The sequence below is a fragment of the Equus przewalskii genome, chromosome 20 (genome assembly GCF_037783145.1).
Source record: "Equus przewalskii isolate Varuska chromosome 20, EquPr2, whole genome shotgun sequence".
Classification (NCBI taxonomy): Eukaryota; Metazoa; Chordata; class Mammalia; order Perissodactyla; family Equidae; genus Equus; species Equus przewalskii.
In genome coordinates, this window is record NC_091850.1 from 27321195 (window position 1) to 27341971 (window position 20777).

Sequence of the window (20777 nt, forward strand, 5' to 3'; positions counted from 1 at the left end):
TACTAATAATACACCAAAATGTTCCTAAGCGTGAAGAGATGTTTCAGAAGTGGCTTTTCATTTCAACATTCTTTCAACAGTTCAGTCAACTTCTTGTAAAATTAATAGTAAATACTTTTTTAAGGAGTGTGTATGTGCTGGTATTTTTGTGTGATTTGTTTTGTGTTATTGAAATATGCTACCCTGGAAAAATGCTCAGCTATAAATGCCATTCTTCATAAACATGAGCCGGGCCACTGATACACAGCTTTGCAGTTCTCTTTGAACTGCGGTTTGGGGGCTTTCTACTGCCTTCTTCTCTCTGAGCACATGTCTGGGAATAAGAACTGGAGATGCCAAGGTCATGAAGTTGTCATGGAAACAGAATCTCTCCCCATAGGCAGAATTGGCTAACGTTGATTGGCAGGTGCCTCATGCCATGCACAATGCTAGGTGATGTCACACATCTTCTCTCATTAACACTCTAGCAGCCCTCATAATATTACTAGCCCAATTTTTAGCTTAGAAAACTGAGTCAGACTGCTGAGGTGTCCTGCCACTGTTAGGTGGCAAAACTGAGATGGGAGTCAAATCTTATTCTCCAAGCGACATTGCATTTCCATCTCATCTACCCACACCTCCTCGGAGGGACAGCAACAGGGAGCCACCTGGTCCCATTTCTCTGTAGTATCCTGAGGGCAGTTCTGGCGAATGTGGTAGCTTTCAGAATGATTCTTTCTAAGTTTTTACACTTGGCAGCATTCCCTAGTGATCGGTTCCTTGTGTATATTCCTTCAAAGATTGTAACCCAGGCTAGACAGTCCCAGAGGAACAAGCCAACATTTTCCTGGTGATCTTAAGAGTAACCTAAACTTCTGGACTTTCTCTAAGAGTTGAAAACAGAAAAGCTGTATCTACGTGTGTGTGTGTGCATGGGCCACAGCGAACATGAAACAACGGCCGGGGGTGAGGGGTAAGAGCTGGGTGATGAGAACAAAGGCCTCCAGAACTCCACTCAGCAACATGATAAGCCTGAAGTTCACCCCCCATCAGTGCCATAGACCCCATCTGACCCATTTCAAAAGGCTCTGCTGCCACGCTGGTATCCACATCTGTCCCAGGCCATCTGTTTCCCATATATGCACCTCTGCAGAAATCCCATGATTTTCTGCATGACTACCGTGGCTGCTCTAAGGGGTCTAAAATCCTTCCTGGGTCAGATTATTTCTGAGGATCAAACTACAGCTTCAGTTGGGCCAAGAGAACCTGCCAAGTCAAGCGGGGGTCAGAGTGTAACTCCTTGTGGTATGGGGGGCAGCAACTTCGTCGGCCACTTCCCTCCCCATCCCAATACACACCCCCCCAAAACACATGTGCACTAGGTTGTCCTCCTTGCACACAGGTACATCCTATACTCAGCAAGGAAATCCTTAGGGGCTATTAAGACCAGTTGGACCAAGGTTCTGCTCACTTTACCTGGTGCCACCGCAATGCCAGTAAGGAGAAGGCCTGGAAAATGAGCCAAACTCCCATCAACAATCATGGACTAGGAGGGAGAGCTGGATACTCTCTCAATTATCCTAGGCTTTTACCCGGATTCTGTCCAGCACTATCTAACCCCTGGGGGGCTCCTCTATATTTGTTCAACAGGGAAGTTCCATGCCCTGTGGGACCTCATCACCTGGAGCTTGTTAGAAATGCAGAATTTCAAGCCCCACCCTAGACTGGAGAATCAGCACTTGAAAACTCCCAGGTGATTCACATAAAACGTAAGCTTGAGAAGCTCTGCTCTAGACTCCAGAGGAGGGACCGTCAACTGTAGTTGCACATTAAAATCACCTGGAGAGATTCTTAACCAGACCAAGAGATAGGCCCCACCATTACATTTTGATTTAACTTGTCTGGGGTGCGGCGCAGGCAGGGGTGTGTCTCAAATAGCACCCCAGGTAAAGTTACCAGATTTAGCAAATAAAATTTGAACTTTGGATAAACAACTAAAATACTTTTACTGTAAGTATATCCTATACAATATTCGGGATGTACTTGTGTTAAGAAATTATTCATGTTTATCTGAAATTTAAATCTTACTGGGCATCCTGTGTTTTATCTGGCAACCCAGTCTCTGATGATGCTAATGTACCTCCAGGGTTAAGGACCTCTGCTGTAAAGAAAACCTATTGTTATGCAAATACTTGCCCTGGAATTTCCTGCAATGGTCCTGATTTCAAATATTCTTTCCTGTGGTGGTCATGGATCACAGTTCTGGAAGGAAGGCCTTTCTCATCATGACCATGAGCAACCATTAGGCCTGTACAAGTCTAGCAATGACAGCGGATGGAGAAACAGAGTTGCCAGGTGACTTATTTATACAGGATTTGACCTGTATCTAATGATTTTGTCCTGTGCCATATATTGACTTTGTCAGGACTCCTTATATGTCCTATATTCAGCTATTTTTTTTAATAAATACAAAAATTTGGCAGTCAAAGCTATTTTTCAAATTTAATTGGGTGTTCTATATTTTTATTTGAGAAATCTGGCAACCTATGGGGAAACCACTCTGCTAAACTCCTGGGGAATTCGTCCTGAGAAATTTGTCCTCCCAGATGCACTACTTGTCTCAACCTCTGTTAAAGATTTTTACTCCAGAACTCTGAACTTCAGCAGGTCAGTTCTGCTGGAAAATGTGGCTAGTCTATTAGCCAAGAATTTCAGTTCATTCTTCACTGTTCCTGTTATTTAAGTTGAATTTAATAGTTTGGCACTTATCTCACTCATATATCACACATGGGATAAATTAGTATTGACAGACATTTGTTGCTAATAAAATGATCCCAAACTTCCTGGTATTTTCCTTCTTGCATTATTTTGAAAAGAATAAAATTAAGACAAGCAGTGGCTATAAAAACAGAGAACTGAGACTCACAGATAAGCCAGAATGGACATGAAATGACTATTCATGGACTGCGGGCTCCCATATGGATCCCAGGGTTGTAGACATTACAGAAGAGATGGGGAAGTGGATGGATCTCAAGTGTGCTCAGCCAAATAACACAAACATTATGAGAAACCCTCAAGGAGAGTCTTGATTGGGACCCACTTGGCTGGGGGTGGAGGGGGGGGGGTGGGATGATGATGACCTTATGCTACAGAGAGCCTGGGATGCAGCTGAAGCACCAGCCAGCCTCCAGGAGAGAGCTTTACTCATGTCATCTTCTCTCCTACATGTTCCCTGGCATGATTCCTACCCCCATCCTTGCTGTGGGCCAGGAAACAGTGGATACAAAGTCTGAATTTGCAAGCTGGATGTTCAGGTTGCAGATTTATCCCAGTAGGCATCAAGAAAGCCTGAAGAGATGAAAAAAATGAGAGAAGAGTTAAGAGATACAAAAAGTAAATGTGAAAGTGTCAATATCTCTCTAACAGGATTCTCAGAATGAAAAATGAGAGGAAGCAGAAGGAAGGAAGTAGAGGGTCAAGCAGACAACAGACAAGCACATGTACTGAAAATTTTAATAACATGATTGAGAAGTGCTAATATATATGAATAAGTGCTATATCTATGTGCAATAATATACGCACTAACATATATACATATATACCTTCATTCCCAACAAACAAAATTTATATTCTTTCAAGCTCATATGAAACTTTACAAAAATTGGACATGTTCTTGGCTGAAAAAAAAAAGATTCAAGACTTTTTAAGGCATCAACATCATGCAGTCTATTTTCTCTGACCCAGTGCAATAACATTAAAAATTCATAAAATCATAGTTTTTTTTCTTAATTCTTTATGTCTGGAAACTGAAAAAAAGATACTACTAAAGGACATTTGGATGTAAGAATGAATCAGATAGAAAATGTATAAAACATAGAGCTTTATGACAAGGAAAGCATTGCATTTTAACATTATTGGGATGCAGCTAATGCAGTGTTTAGAGGGCCAGTGACAGCTTTAAAAATATATGGAACAGAAAACAAGAAAGATGGCAAATGAGCTAAGCATTCAATTCAGGAAGGTAAAGAGTAATAGAGCATATATAAAGAAACAAGAAGGAAGAACATAAGACCAATAAGGGTTGTAAACCATGAGAGAGAGAGAGAGAGAATAATGAATACAGAAAATGAAAGCCAGTTTTCTGAAAAGCTCATATGACTGATTAAATGGAAGGAGAGAATTGCAAATAATATAAAGAGATAAAAGAGAATATAATTATAGAAATACTAGTTTTTAACATTATTAAAATATACTATTAAAGGCCAACAAATTTGAAATGTATATATTAGTACATAGCTAGCTAGCTAGATGGATAGTTACATGACAATGGTTCTCAAAATATGGTCCTAGGATCAGTATCTGTGTCACCACCTGGGAATTTCTGAAAAATGAAAGTTCTCAGGCCCCCTCAGCTCTACTGACTCAGACACTGGGAGTGGGGCGAGGAATCTGAATTTTAACATGTGTCTTCACCTCACCCCAGGTGATTCTGATTCCTGCTAGAGTTTGAGAACCTTTGGTATAGGTGATAAGAGCTATGGAGAAAAAGCAGGGGAGTAGAGAAGGACATCTGTTATTTTAAATAGAATAATTAGAGAAGGTCTCGCTGATATGGGTGACTTTTGAATACAGCACCAAAAAGAGATAAGGAAGAGAATAAAGCAGACATATGAGTAAAAAATATTCTAGGCAGATGGAATGGCAAGTGCAGAGGCCCTGAGGCAGGATCATGCTTAACATGTCCAAGGTACAGCAAAGAGGTCAGAGTAGCTGGAGCCAGTGAGCCAGGGAGACAGTAATGGGAAATTAAGTTAGAAAATCAGAAAGTTGAAGAGGGACAGGTGTGAGGTGCAGATCCTGTTGACCTATACTTGATTAACTTACTAGATGAGAATATTTCCCATCACCTTGGATGCACTTTGGTGGATCAATTGATCTCATTCCTTAAGGACTCCTGAAGTCATCTGCCACCAGGAGAATTTAATGTAGGAACTGATTACAAAAGGATGCAGGCATGGAGATGCCACACATATGGGTCAAACACTATACTGGGCACCTCAGAACTCCCCCAGATCTTCCACCCCTGCAGCCCAGTGCCAGGCCACGCTGTCCGTGGGCCTCCTCGGGGCAGGTCTTGGCTGCCATGCTGTCTAGCAGAACTTCTTGCCCCTTGCTTCTAAGGAATGGCAGGAATTTTCAACATGGCTATTCATTCTTTCTTCATTTTGGCGAGAAGGTAAACTTATTTCTAGAGGTAGGAGCAAGCTCACCCAGAGGGCAGAACGTTCTTCATATTTCCCTTTTCCGGGCACAACATTTTCCTCCCATCTTCTCCACGACACTTTGGTTGGGGGTAACCCACATTTCCACAATTCTCTGGGAGTCACAGTCAGCCAAGTGGGAAACAGCAGCAGCAGAGCGAGAACTCTTTTTGGTCTCACAGAACTCTAAGTCTTGATCTTCTTTGCTGAGAAGCAGCAGACCTCGTGGTTAGGAGCACAGAGAAACAGGCCCAGATGCCACTTTTGGCTCTGCCACTTACAAGCTTGGGCAAGCCACTTAACTTGGCCTCCTTCTTCCTGTCTTTAAAACTATTCTATCATATTTACCTCAGGGGGCCTTTTCATGAATTTAAACTAGATAACGTGCAAAGAGCCTAGTAGTTTGCTTCACACATATCTCATGCTCAGTAATTATAATACTGTTGTCATTATTGAATTTATTATTTTTAGCAGCACACCCAAAATCAGATCCCTGTACTCCAGTGATGGGAGCATCTGCTGCTTTCCTTGTGTGTTAGTTCCTGGGCCTATGTATAGCTTCAGATCCATTCCACGGCATCCTTCTCTGTTGCACTCTCCATCATTGGTGGGAGTTGGAGGTGGGGAATGGCAAAGGGGTGAGGAGGCCCCTGTAGACTGCATTTCCCCAGGTTCCCAAGATAAGTGACTTCTAACTGGGTTCAGCAAGTGGTGGAGTGGCACATGGGGGTGGGGAAGCTAGAGCATGTCTCCCCTTCCTATTTGGCCTCGGGTGCATTTCTTGCATAGGCTGCATCTCCCCCACAGCCCCACCTCCTGCCTAGTAATCCCCAGCTTCCATGGGGTGATCCTGTCCGTGGGCCTTGGTAACATTGCTCTTCCCTTTGCCCACATCACTTAGGGAGTGGCAGGAGATTTCCTGATCTTTCTCATCTTTGGGTTGCTCTATTCTTGGTTTGGTTTCACTGTTTCTCCATCCCTTTGTAACCATTCTCTGAATTCAGTTATCTCTGTGGTCATATGTGAAGTGGTTTCCATATGCCTGGTTAGAACCTGACAGATACTCGTGTGTCAACAAGGGTGCCAAGACCATTCAATGAGGAATAGACAGTCTTTCCAACAAACAGGGCTAGGAAAACTGGATACCTACGTGCAAAAGAATGAAGTTGGACTCACCTCATACCATATGCAAAAATTAATTCAAAATCAGTCAAAGACCTGAATTTAAGAGGAAACATAGGAATATTTTCATGACTTTGGATTTGACAATGCTTCCTTAAACTTGACACCAACACACAGGCAACAAAAGAAAAAATAGATAAATTGGACTTCATTAAAATTAAAAACTTGTGTACATCAAAGGATACTATTAGAAGAGTGAAAAGACACCCCATGGAATGGAAGAAAATATTTGCAAATCATATATCTGATAAGGGGTCAATATCCAGAATATATAAAGAACTCCTACAATTCAGCAAAAAGACAAATAACCCAATTTGAAAATAGACAAAGGACTTGAATAGACATTTTCCCAAAGATATCCAAATGAGCAATGAGCACATGAAAAATCGTTCAACATTATTAGTTATTAGGGAAATGCAAATCAAAACTTCAGTTAGATACCACTTCACACCTACTAGGGTAGCTACAATAAAAAAAATAGAACAGTGTTGGTGAGGATGTGGAGAAATTGGAACACTTGTACATCGCTAGTGTGAATGTAAAATGGTGCAGACACTGTGAGAAACAGTCCGGTGTTTCTTCAGAAAGTTAAACATAGATTTACCATATGATCCAGCAATTCCTTTCCTGGGTATATACCCAAGGGAATTGAAAAGAGGGACTCAGATACTTGTATGCCAATGTTCACAGCAGCATTATTCACAATAGCCAAAAGGTGGAAACAACTTGTCTCCCTCAGCAGGTGGAACAGATAAACAAAATGTGCTATATACATACAGTGGAATATTATTCAGCCATAAAAAGAAACAAAGTTCTGACACATGCCAAAACATGGATGAACTTGAAAACATTACACTGAGTGAAAGAAGCCAGACATACAAGAACAAATAATGTATGATTCTACTATATGAAATAACTACAATGAGAAAATTCAGAGAGACAGAACATAGATTAGAGGTTACCCAGAGGCTGGAGGGAGGGAAGAATGCGGAGTTATTGCTTAATGGGTACAGAGTTTCTGTTTAGGGTAATCAAAGAGTTTTAGAAATAGATAGTGGTGATGGTTGCACAACATTGTGAATGTAATTAATGCCATTGAATTGTACACTTAAAAATGGTCAAAATGGCAAATTATATGTTATATATTTTACCACAATAAAAAACATTTTTCATTCTGTAGGTTGATGGACTAAATGTGAACAGAGATGAAAGTGATTTATATTTGAGTTTCTCAGTCATTCATTCCCTCAACCCCTGCAGCCAGTCTCATCAGGTCAGCTTCCAACTCTTCTTTCCTGGGTGCATTTTCTTTTTGTTTTTTTGGTTTTTTAAAGAATATATCAGTGAATATATATATTTTTTTCATTGTGGTAACATTGGTTTATAACATTATATAAATTTCAGGTGTACATCATTATATATTTCGATTTCTGTGTAGATTACATCATGTTCACCACCCAAAGACTAATTACCATCCATAACCACACATATGTGCCTAATCACCCCTTTCGCCCTCTTCCCTCCCCACTTCTCTGGTAACCACCAATACAGTCTCTGTTTCTATGTGATTGTCGCTTTTATCTTCTACTTATGAGTGAGATCATATGGTATTTGGCTTTCTCCCTCTGACTTATTTCACTTAGCATAATACCCTCAAGTTCCATCCATGTTGTCACAAATGGCCAGATTTCTTGAGTCAAGTTTATAATTGAGATCTTTATACACAGAGATAGGGTGCAGGCTGCTGAGGAAGTTGTGATGTGTATGATTGAGTTGGGGGAGTCAACAAAAAGAAAACATGTTGTTGGGGGGGCGGAGAGGGTGAGGTGTCAGCAGCTCCTGTGAGGGCAACTCTTTGGAATACGGGGACGATGTCTAAGGAGGTTATTAACCTCCTTTTAAGAAAATCTGTAATAAAGATGGGTGTTATTCTTCAAGGAGGGCCAGAGCGGGATTGCTATTTCTTTGAACGCAACACTATATAAGTAAGGACAGAGCTACAAGAAATGTTTGATTTTGTGCAATCAATGTACATACGAGACAAATAGTCATTCGTCCCGGGAAGGATGCAGCGGAGGCCCACCCGCTACCAGTAATGTTTTCACCCAATGAACTGAAGGCCTCATATCTGTAGGCACTAGAGATGAGATTGTGCCGCCAATAACAACAAAAATGTTCCTCCAGGAAAATTTGTAAAGCAAAACTCACTTGTCAGACACCATTTTGCTCTCAGAGGTGCACTTTTGAATGTGAACATTCTAAGAATTCTAGCAGCGGCTTCCCAAATCTGCTCCAAACCCAAGTTTATTCCTGACAGGCCCTCCCACTCCCAAACACTCATTCACTCTTCTTTCCACCTTTGACACACCCTTCCCCTAGCTCTGGAATGTTCTCCCACCTAGAGTGTCCTCTCTACTCTCTGCTCATCTAAATCCCACCCAGCCCAGAAAGCCACCTCTTCCTTGAAGTCCTCTCCACATTCCAAAATGCAACGATGTCTCCTCACCCTGATCTCTCCTAGTCGTTATTTTGTCTACCTCTCATTTTAGCCCTCAGTACTGTTCTGCTTCCTACTGTTTTCTGATTGGTACCAGGACAACTGGCAATTCCCTTGCAGATAAGGCCTGGAACACACATTTGTAAGGCTTTTGAATGCGACACTAGCCTAGCACTATGCCAGGCACAACAGAGGTACTTAGTAAACTTGTTTCTTTGCTTTGAGTTGGTCCATATGATCTTCCCTTTTCTTAATCCCTACCCCACCCCACTCCCCACCACATACATGTTTTTTCCTCCTCATTCCTCATTCCTCAGTTTTAATTGTATTATATGAAGTCATGTCACATACTGAGGTTACTTTGTAAAGTGATTTGCCAGCAGAAGGTGTTACTAACCACACCAGGACGGTCCCTGGAGGTTGCCTCTTGGCAGCCAGCCCTCCATCTCCTTGTTAGCAGAGCCCTAGTTTTCTCCAGGTAGCGATGTGCTCAGCCCCAGGAGATGAATGCTACTGGTCTAAACCAATTATAACAGGCCTATTCAACTTTACCTGTGAAGCCAGCCACAGTCAGGTGACCCAATTCTAGGTCAGGTGACCCTATGAGATATAAGAGGAAGTCAGCTGGGGGTTTCGGGAAAGATTTTTTCCTGATAGAAAGAAAACCTTTTGCCCTCTTCTCTCCCTTTCTGTTTAGAAAGCTTTTTGTGAAGAAGAACATGATTTTGGAGGCCTTGCAGCCATCTTGTGCCCATGAGGTAACTGTAGTTCACAAACAGAGATGGCAGAGAGCAAAAAGAGAAGGAATGTGGGTCCTTGATAACATCCTTGAGCCACTGAACTTACCTCGGAGACTTTTTTTGATGTGAGGAAAAGACCTCTCTAAATCAGTCGCCAATGTCCATAGTGTTGTCCTCACCCCACTCCAGACCTTTAAGGGCAGCCCAGGTGGGCCAGGCTAATGAAGGCAGGTTTCATGTGCAGCTCTCTTCTCACCTCTGCTCTCCTTCCCTCCTCCAGCCTGTAAAGCTGGAAGATAGAACCTCGGACAGCATGGATTGGATACGAATTCAGACAGAGCTTATCTCTATGCTGTTCCCAACAAGGTCAGCAGCTATTTTACAAGTTCATCATGATTCCAAAAACTAATGAAATCACCAGGAATGTTTTGAGACCTCAGACTTAACAAACTTGAGTCTTTCTCTGGACTTATCAAACCTGTTGCACAAAGGACATTTGTGATAACCACTATAGATTGGAACCATCTGGCCGTGTAAACTTACAGAATGGTAAGTGTGGAGGACAAAGTGGAACAAGCGTCTCAGAGGAGATTTTGGTCTCGTTTTCATTTGATCCTGAATGCCTTCTTTTGCTTACATAACAAAATAATCATTAATGGGGAGGTTCTTTTTTTTTTGTTTTGCAGATTTCTTCTCCCGATTAAAGTGATCTCAAGTCATAAGGAGCCAAGAACTACTTAGCCTCAAATGATTTTTCTTTAGAAGCATAAAACTAAGGACCTCCTGACTTGGCACATCAAGTTATTTAACGATAATTAAAAACCCCATAATTTTGATATCTTCCTTGACTCACCCATAAATGGCCCAGGCTGTGCACTCTGATAGCTGATCTTTGATGGGTTTATTTCCCTGTCTACACGAGGGAATATTTTTCTTCTTCAAGTACAAATCAGCCCCCAGCTATTGAAAGACCATGTACCTAACTCCCATACAAGCCAAAGGGATTTTTTTAATACTTTACAAATCAAAGGCTTTTAAATCATGTTTAATAAAGGGAAATTTTAACACTTTTATATGGAGCTTTTGTGTTTTTTTTAACATTCTTTTGAAGTAAGATTCAAATCTTTGGCACACTGGAGAGGCACATGAAGTATAAACTGAAACCATTTGCATTATTTGAGGAAACAAATGCTTTTACTTAACTATGTGGCTATTTCAGAACCTGGTGAGCAGTTTTGGTATAAGAGAATAGAGAGGGGTGCTTTTGAATAATTCACACAGCTAAGATCCCAATCAATAAATGAGCGATGGGAACGAAGATTCAGTTCACAGAAGGGCAAATACCAATATCTGATCACTAATATGCTCAGAACGCTTGTAAGTTAAAAGAAAAAAAACGTAAATTAAGATGACAAAATGAGATACAATTTTTCACCTATCAAATTTGGGAGGAATTAAATATGCACATAACATTTAAGTATATATATATATATGTGTAAAATAATCAATGCCAAATACAGGATTGTGATACAAACATAGACCTTGTAAGGGTATAAATTGGTATATTTCTGACAAGAAATCTGGCTGTTTCTTTCTTTCTTTCTTTCTTTTTTTTCAGATTGGCACCTGAGCTAGCAACTGTTGCCAATCTTTTTTTTTTTTCCTCTGTTTTTTCCCTCCCCAAATCCCCCCAGTACATATTTGTATATTTTTTAGTTGTGAGTCCTTCTAGTTGTGTCATGTGGGATGCCACCTCAGTGTGGCCTGATGAGCTGTGCCATGTCCTTGCCCAGGATCCGAACCAAGGAAGCCCTGGGCCGCCGAAGCAGAGCACGCAAACTTAACCATTCAGCCACAGGGCCAGCCCCAGGCCATTTCTTTTTTTTTCTCCTGCTTTTTTACCCACAAACTCCCCCAGCACATAGTTGTATATTGGCCATTTCTTTTAAGAACTGTCAACATATCCATAGCTTTTTGACCCAGGAATTTCATTTCTAGGAATCTTCATGTAGTAGACACAGGTTTAGGTGGATGCTGTGTTCACAATGCCTCCTGTGGTGACCGTGTGTGTGTGTGTGTGTGTGTGTGTGTGTGTCCCTTATGTGCTTGATCCAGGGTCTGACTTCAGCCACTCAGACTCTGTCCCCTGGTAGTGGGGAGCATGGAGACAAAGTACCGGAAGAGCCCCTTGGTGCTGCCTTCCTGACTGTAGGGCATTTACCACGTTGTGTAAGTTCAGGAGCCCCTCGGAGCTCCTTCCAATAGTCCCAATTTTGCATAACTGGCCAGAGTTGTGAATACACTTTAAAATGTCTACCTTTAGGAATTGGGCCTGTGGAATTAATCGGAACTTTGCACACAATGAATACCAGAATCATTCATAATATACAAAAGTGAAAAATGTAAGGGCTCAAAGATTGGGGAACGGTTGTGTAAATCACATTTCAGCCATATAAATAAAAAATTGTGAATCATTTAAAACTGTTTCCAAAGACATTTTAATGACATGGAGAAATGCTTATGATATAATGTCAGATGAAAAATTACATTATATTAAATTATAAATATAACACGATGTCACCCATGTGTCATATATGCTTGCGCTTTGAAATGAACAGAAAAAATGCAACAAAACAGTCATCGACAGTAGTAAGATTTTGATTTATTATATCCTTTTTCAATTTCCAAATTTTCAACAATGAACATCTTGTTACTTTTATAGTCAAAAAAATGTATCTTATTTTAAATAATTAGAATTAGGTGAACACTTTGTTTTACCTGCATTCACCCACAGTGAACGAAATGCAGTTCAGTTGGACAGTTTGGGGCAGTGGCGTCCACCTAGGTTCACATTAAGGTCACTTGGAGCACTTTATTTATCTATTTATTGCTGTTACTTTGATAATGACTTTACTTTTATACGGTCAAAGATGAGCTAAGCTCACAACATGCTCACTAAAAATCATTAAGTTTCCATCAAGTTCCTGGCATCTTGATCCCATCTCCTCTCACAGCTGGACCACTTGCCTGCCACCAGTAGGCTCAGTCCTACTTCTGTCATGGGGGGGTCAATCCTGGCTTTAGAAGAAAGGGTTGAACTAGGCTCCATTCAACATTTACGGTCTACATATTAAGTCCTTGCAATTGTCCATCTCAGACATGACGTGGGTCCAGTAATTTGCTTTGCCCTGACTAACCAAGCAGCTGACTCTTTTTTGCCCCAGGCAAGGTAATGGACACCATACCACAGCCTTTCTAGGACTGGGGCCTGGCATGTGTCTTCCATTTCCTTTTCTCTTTTTCTACCGCAAAGTTTATGATCCATTGATAAACTTCCAGGTGTTGCTTACCTGTCAGATTGCCTGTTAGGACATGGGGAGCTTTAAAATTATACCCACGCCCAGATGATTCTAATTTAATTCATGGGTGGGGAGAGGGGAAGCCTGGAATCAGCATTTTTAAAGCTCCCCAAGTGATTTTAACGTATAGGCAGGCTCCAGAACCACTGGTTTCTTCAGATTAAATCTGTATGGTTAAAGCCTGCTGAGTATGACAGGATCTAAAAGAATGATTAAAACTGATGAAAATGAGCTATCTGTCCATTTCAGGCATGTGGACCCAGCCCTCATGTGTCACCCTACACTCCTCCCTGACTTTAACTAGTTTTTCTACCCCTATGACTAGAACTATTTCTAGCTCCTGAGCTCCAGGCTGGACTTCCACACACCTACGGTCCAGCTACAAGTCTGTCCCAGAGATCTCTCAACTCCACATATCCCAGACTGGCCAGTTAGTCCTCTCTCCCTGGCCTCTCCCTATGCTACGTCACATCAATGATGGCGCTACCATTCATGCTACTCCCAAGCTAGACATCTCTGATTCATTTCTGACTCATTCATTTATCCCTAACATCAAATTCTATGGAATAGGGGTCATAAATGTATTATCTCTAAAGTCAGGCTGAAGGGGAAATATAGGAAGAGGGTGAGTATGATATGGGGAAACAGAGTGTATCCTCCATCAAAACGCAGTCAAAGTTCAATGTGCAAGGCAAATTGCACAGGTCAATGCCCCAGATTTTTACAAATCCCTCCTTTGTATCTCTCTCTTGACTCCATCTGCTCTCCTCCCTTCCCTCTGCTACTGGCCTAGGGAGACCCTTGTTTCTTACCTGAGCTACTGGGACAGCCTGACGGCCATCTGTCCTCCACAATAGTGCCTGAGTCATCACTAGCCACATGACTGCTATTCTGAGTACCCTGGAGTACTCAGACCTTGGAGCCAGCCTGCCCGGGTTTAACTCCCACCTCTACCAGTCTGATGTGATCCAGTAAATTCTTGAACAAGTTACCTCACCTCTCTGTGCTTCAGTTTCCTCGTCTTTAAAATGGGAATAATAATTCTGATACTTACTCCATCAAGTTGTCATAAAGATTAAATTAGTCGATAAATAAAAACATCTTAGACCAATTCCTGACTTAAAAGAAGCACTATACACATTTGCTATTATTCTTTGTTTGAATACTATTTTATTATTAAATAAAGTCCAGCTCCTTTAAAAAGCCTTTCAGGTCCCCACACTCTGGGCCCTTCCTACCTTCTAGCCTGATCCTTCACTGCCTCACTCCCACACACCAGCATTTGCCACGCTACAGTAGTCATCCGTAATTTCCTGCCTCCTGGCCTTTTCTTATGCTTTGTTGCCTAACATGCCCTTGTCCTCATTGCTGGGTATGGAAATTCTGTGAATTCTTCAAGTCCAGCTCATAGGAAAACTTATTCTTGACCCCTTTCCTGATGCCCCAACTTGGAATTACTTTCTCCCTCCTAGGCAATGTATGTGCCCTTCACTTTTTACATTTAACAATCGTGCCTTATATGACTGGAGGCATTTGTGGCCTCCTTCTTTCTCCTACCTCCCCCACAACTGCCTATTGTCCAGGAAACTGCAAGTTCCTAAAGGCCGGGTTCTTGTTTTGTTCATGTTTTAAACACATTTAATACTTTTAATTTATATTTTGTGACCTCACACTTAGCCAAGCGCCTGGTGTAAAGGAAGTTTTGCTAAAGTTTGTTGAAGCGAATTGTTAAATGTGTATAGACGTTCTCATGTCTATTCCAAGCTGAAACAGACACTTGGTAATTATCTGGTGACTATAAATAGGGTGTGAAATTGGACACTCAGGACAAAATCGTCTCTCTGAGATCCAAGTGGTCTGATCTGGGTGTCTACACTGATGAGACTAATGTTACAAATCTACGATATCTATTTCTCTGTGTGTGTCTGTTTAGACCTTTTTGGTGACAAGTAATACAAAACTCAACACAGATAGATTTAAACAATGGAGGGAATTTGGTGCCACCTGATAACGAAGTAGAAAGGTTCAGCAAGGTTTGCTCCAGTAGCTCAACAGTGTCACCAAAGGCCTAGTTCCATTCTATCTCTCCAATCTGTCTTCCACATGTAGTGTTGAACGCTAAGGCTGGCTGCCCTTATGGCCACAAGATGGCTACCGGCAGCTTCTGGGGAATATATGCTTCCTCACTCATGTCCACTGGCAGGTCCACCATGTTGCACAACTTCAGTGTTGTACACTACTCATAGAATGGAATTAAACATAATGCCAATGGTTTCCCTTGGATTTGTGCAATGCAATGGCTTTGTCCATCAGAAAGAGAGAATCTCTCCAGGTGACTTCCATAGAAGAGAGGGGAAACTCCTTCACCAGTAGCCTTCAGAAAGCATCTTGTTACATTTACGGATCCCATCCTTTCTGCCAGTCAGAGTCATAGAGTGGGACCATTTGGATTGATCATGTCAGGCTCCGCATTTGGGAGACGCTGAGTTACTATCAAAACAAGAAAGATGGCGAGTAACTCAGCCATTGGAGAGCAGCGAAGATAGAGTTTGCTCCATCCAACTGATGATATACGTATATATACATATATATGTATATGTATGCATATGTTAAATATATATTAAATATAAATATGCATACATATGTAGTAAGACTGTAATTTTCACTTGTTCAACAATATTTACCTACTATGTGCCTGATAAAATGAACATTATTCAGTCTCTACCCTCCGGAGCTAAGAGTCCTTTCTCCTTTCCCCCTCTCCTTCATTACCAAGTTGAAGCGGCTGAACCGCTTCTCTTACCTTTGATATAATCTCTTCAGAATCTATCTTTCCAATACGCACCTTTGTTTCACCTTTAAGGTGGCTCATGGGCTCGCATTTAAGCCATTAACATGTGTTTAGGGATTTGAGGAGCTGTCAGGAATTTATGCCTGTGGCCTGGTGGGCATCTTTCTAAGGGTAACCAATGTCATGCCAGACATAGAGAGTGGGTTGCTCAGGCTGACCAGAGACCACCTCGGCCCCTCTGAGCAGCCCTGGGAGCCAGGTAGCTTTCCACAATTAAATGCTCCCAGAGCTATTCCAGTCATTCTACTCATGTTGCTCCTCATCCAGGATGACATATTTGACCTCTTTTTTAATGAACGATGTATTTATATTGGATCCAAGACATTTTGAGACAACAAAAACAATGATTTTCCCATGTGTAATGAGATTTCTGACCTCCAACAAAGTCCATATTTCCAGTTTTACTGGAGTTAAATCTATCAGATGAGACTGAGGAGACCAGAAGTCTGGGCTCTGTCATTTATGAGTTATTTTACTCTGAACAAGTCACTTCACCTCGTTAGGCTTCAACTTCATTAATCAACAACAGGATGCAGAACATATTTATTGGGTGCCTGTTACAGGCCAGATTCTGTGCTAGATGCTCAGGATATAACCATAAAGGCAATTTCCTCACCTACAAAGCAAATGGGAGGCCAAGATAACTCAACCTCCCTCCCGCTATAAAGACCATATGCTTTGGCAATGGAGACAGCAGGTATATGTCCCCAAGTTCTGCAGCAGTTACTCATCAACAACGGGTTGTGATGAGCACAAAGCCCATTCCCACCTGTCATAACCACCTCTCTCCTCTTCCTCTTGGCGCTGGGACTGCATGATCTGGGTGTAAACTGCATTCTGCCAGGGCCCGCAGAACTCCGACTCTCGGTGATTCATCATTTAGTTTATAGATTAGTAGGTTATAAATATCCTATCCAAAATAAGTCATATATTTCCTTTCCTTAAAGTATATTCCCAGAAGAACAGGTGTGCTTTATCTCCTTTCATATAAACATCAGAGCCTGACCCTGTAAGTTCATTTAAAAAAAGAGCCCATTGGTGGGTGGTAAAATTCCTTTTGGACTCTCTGGCTGTTCATGGAGTTGTTCTCAGAGTGATCAGTGATCATTTGGACAGCAAGGGGAAATTAATCACATTGGAAGTTTGTCTGCTGCTATAAACCAACCAAAGACGATAGTGCCTGTGGCTGTGAGGCACAGGAGAGGGAGGAATGGAATTGGAGCTGGAGAAGCTGGGTTTCTTTAAGTCTCAGCTCAGCCGACTTACCAGAGAGACCTTGGGTATGTCATTAACCTCTCTGAGCCTCAATTCTTATCTGCAAAATGGGTATACTTATTTCTCAGAGTTATTGTCAAGATTACAAGAGATAAAAAATGTGATATGTACTCTACAGATGTTAATTATCATTGTGTCTTTCAGAATTTAAAGCACTTTCTCTTAGAATAAAGACAAGAAGGATGCTCCAGAGGGCAACTAGTCATTAGGTCAATCATAGAGTTGATTTGCCCTGAGCTAACATCTGTCTCAAATCTTCCTCTGTTTTGTATGTGGGCTGCTGCCACAGCATGGCCACCAACCAGCAATGTAGGTCTGTGTGTGGTCACTGAACCCGGGTCACTGAAGCAGAGCACGCTGAACTTAACCACTAGGCCACTAGGCCTGGCTCAAGGAATCATGGAGTTTTAAATTGGGAGGGGACCATGGCGATCATCCAGTTTACCCACACTATTTGGCAGAAACTAAAGCCCAGATAGGCTGAGTGAATCACTCAAGGGAACAGTATTGGATGCCATAAAAAAAAAAAAAAGTAAAAATGTTTTTTAAAACAGGAGTCCATCATCTCATATAACAAGATGTCTAGAGAATGGACTATTTTAGAAAGTCAATATTGTTAAGACTCAGACCTTCCTCTTATGCTGCCAAGATGGTTGCCACAGTCCCAAATAGCACAGCATCACAAGACAATATCCAAAGGAGGAAGGGTTTTGTGTATGTGTGTGTGTGTGTGTGTGTGTGTGTGCACGCGTGTTGGGGAAGGTAGGAGTAGGAAACTCCCCCTGCATATTTTTCTTTTCCTATGAGAATGTAAATATCTCCCAGAGGCCCCCAGTGGACTTTCCCCAGGTCCCATTAACCAGAACCGAGTTACATATCTACCTTTAAACCAATTACTGACAAAAAAGAAGGAGGATTATCATTATATGGTTAGATGATTCATGATTTTTAACCTAGGACCACTTTTCCTGAGCATCTTGCTGACCCATGCCTAAATAAAATCTGAGTTTCTATTAGCAAAGAAAAAGTGGGGAGTAGTCATTGGGCAGGCAGCCAACAGGGCCTGCCATCCTGTCAAAATAGTCCCATCTCCTCGCATTTGTTATAAGTGGTGATGCATTGGATAACTGGTGGCTCTTGTCACATAAAGAAATGACTCCATGATATCCATGGTCTAGTTCCTTCTATATACAGGCTAACTTCTTCAAGCTTTGTGATCTTTTGTGATATAATGAATATTTCAGTCTATCCTTCATTCTCCAAATGAAAGGAAATGCTAGATTAAACTCTAATAAATTAATTCCTAAATAAGAACATTAGCTAAATTATCTATTCATTGATTCCAAACATCTTTTTTGAGTACCTACCATGTACTAGGAACTGTTCTTGGTATGATTTCTACATGGTACTAGAATAAATGTTCAACTATTTGGAAGAACAAAGTAAATAAGCAGCTAATCTATTAAAGAGTTAGATATTTTTAAAACAATACTTATGGAATCTTGAGGTTAGTAAGACCAATCATAAAGGAAAGGAATAAAATCATAAAGGGAAATTTTAAGTTGCAAAGAAGTTTTAAAATTTCTATGTATCCAAAAAACAATAAGATAAAAGATTAAGAACAAACTAGGAAAAATATTTGTAATATGTTTGAGAGGATTTTGTTCTTTAATATATAAAAAGCATTATAAACCAATAAGAAGAAGAGGAAAGCCTAGAAAGAAGCTTAAAGGATATGGGCATATAAGTCATAAGGTAAAAAATATAAATGGTCAATAAACAGATTTAACATGTTCAACCTCACTGTGAAGTGCATGAAGTTGTATGTTTAAGCAATACAATACCATTTTTACTTATTAAACTGGCAAACGATAATGACAAGTGTTGGTGTGAGTGTGTAGAAAATGAGCATTCCCATACATTGCTGGTGGGAGTGTGAACTGGTTCCAATTCTTGGGAAAGCAACTTGATGATATGCAACAAAACCTTAATAGGATGTATACTCTTTGGTCCAACAATTGTCCATCTAATCATTTATCCTAAAGAAATAATCAATGGTGCCAGCCTAGTGATGCAGTGGTTAAGTTCATATGCTTCACTTCGGCGGCCCCAGGTTTGCAGGTTTGGATCCTGGGCAGGGACCTAGCACTGCTTGTCAAGCCACGCCATGGCGGCATCCCACATAAAATAGAGGAAGATGGGCACAGATGTTAGCTCAGGGGCAATCTTCCTCACAAAAAAAGGAAAGAAAAGAAAAAAAGAAGAAGAAGAAATAATCAAGGGTATGTGCAAAGATGTTTTGAATCAACATGCTCGTCATTGTTACTTATAATGGCACTTGAAACTCAGGCTGTGAATTCCAAGTAAAGACACCAAACGTCGCTGTAAACTGAGCTGAGCTTAGTTCTGGAGCCTATTAGAATTTTATGGATTGTGCAGCATAAAGACTTGAAAAAAAACCAAGGCATTTATATTGTTTAGGCCCTGTTTAGTTTTGCTTTAAAGTCAAAAGTCTATGATCCTTTTGTGGGAAAGAATAACCAAAAAAATTAAGAAAAATTATCTTCGCCTTCAAATTTCTTAAAAACATGTTTTTAAAATGATGTTTGAAATTGGATCATCTAGCGAAAATTAATCTTAAAAGGTGACATTAAAATTTTTAAAAGATGAAACTACAGGTGCTACAAATTTATAGAGAAAAATAAAAAAGACTTTTAAACTAATGCCATAAAAGAGTTTAGATGAGAGGAAAAGCAAGCTTAGGGCCAGACATCTATATGTAGCAGGTTTTCTGTTTTGTTTTAGATTTTTAAAATTGTTTTACAATTATCACTATTTAAAATTTAGCTATTTAATATTCAATGATTAAAATTCTGAAATTTTGGATTGCTCATAGTTAGACTTGTGGTTTGTGTGTTACTTAAGAATTAACTAGTTAATGAAGATAATTTTTAAAAGAATTCAAGTTTTATTAATCGTTTGTAAGACTTCCTCAGAGCATGTGATAAGTGCTCCAAAATAAGTAAACCTAATAGCAGCTAACATTTATTGAGTGCTTACGGTGTACCTGGCATTGCTTTAAGCTCTTTGCTTATATTAACTCATTGAATCCCCACAACAACCTCATGGGGCAGCAGCATTATTATCCCCATTTTACAGATGAGAAAACAGAGGCACAGGGAGGTGAATAACCTCCTAGGTACACACTGTTAGTGCATGGCAAAGCAGGGATTTGACCCCAGACGTTATTACTCCAGAGTCCTAGCACTAACCATTAGGTATAGCTGCCTCGTCTACCTAAATAAGATTTAGTACCTGGCTGCAGGAGATCCAGATGACTCCACAGACTAGAAGGAGGAGGTGGACACAGTACTTCCAAACAGGTTCACCAGATGAATCACTGGGGGAAGTTGTGAAAAATACAGATTCCAGAGTCAGAATCTCCTGAGGTGGGAGCCAGGGCACTGCCTTTTTAGCAAGTCACGACGTAATAGCTCATGATTTTTCAGGGTCTACTATGCGCTGAACACTGAGCTGCCTTCCATGCCTTACCTCATTTAATCCTCACACACGCTCCACGTGGTTGATACTCTTCATACTCTTCCCATCTTAGGGATGAGGAAACAGAGGCTT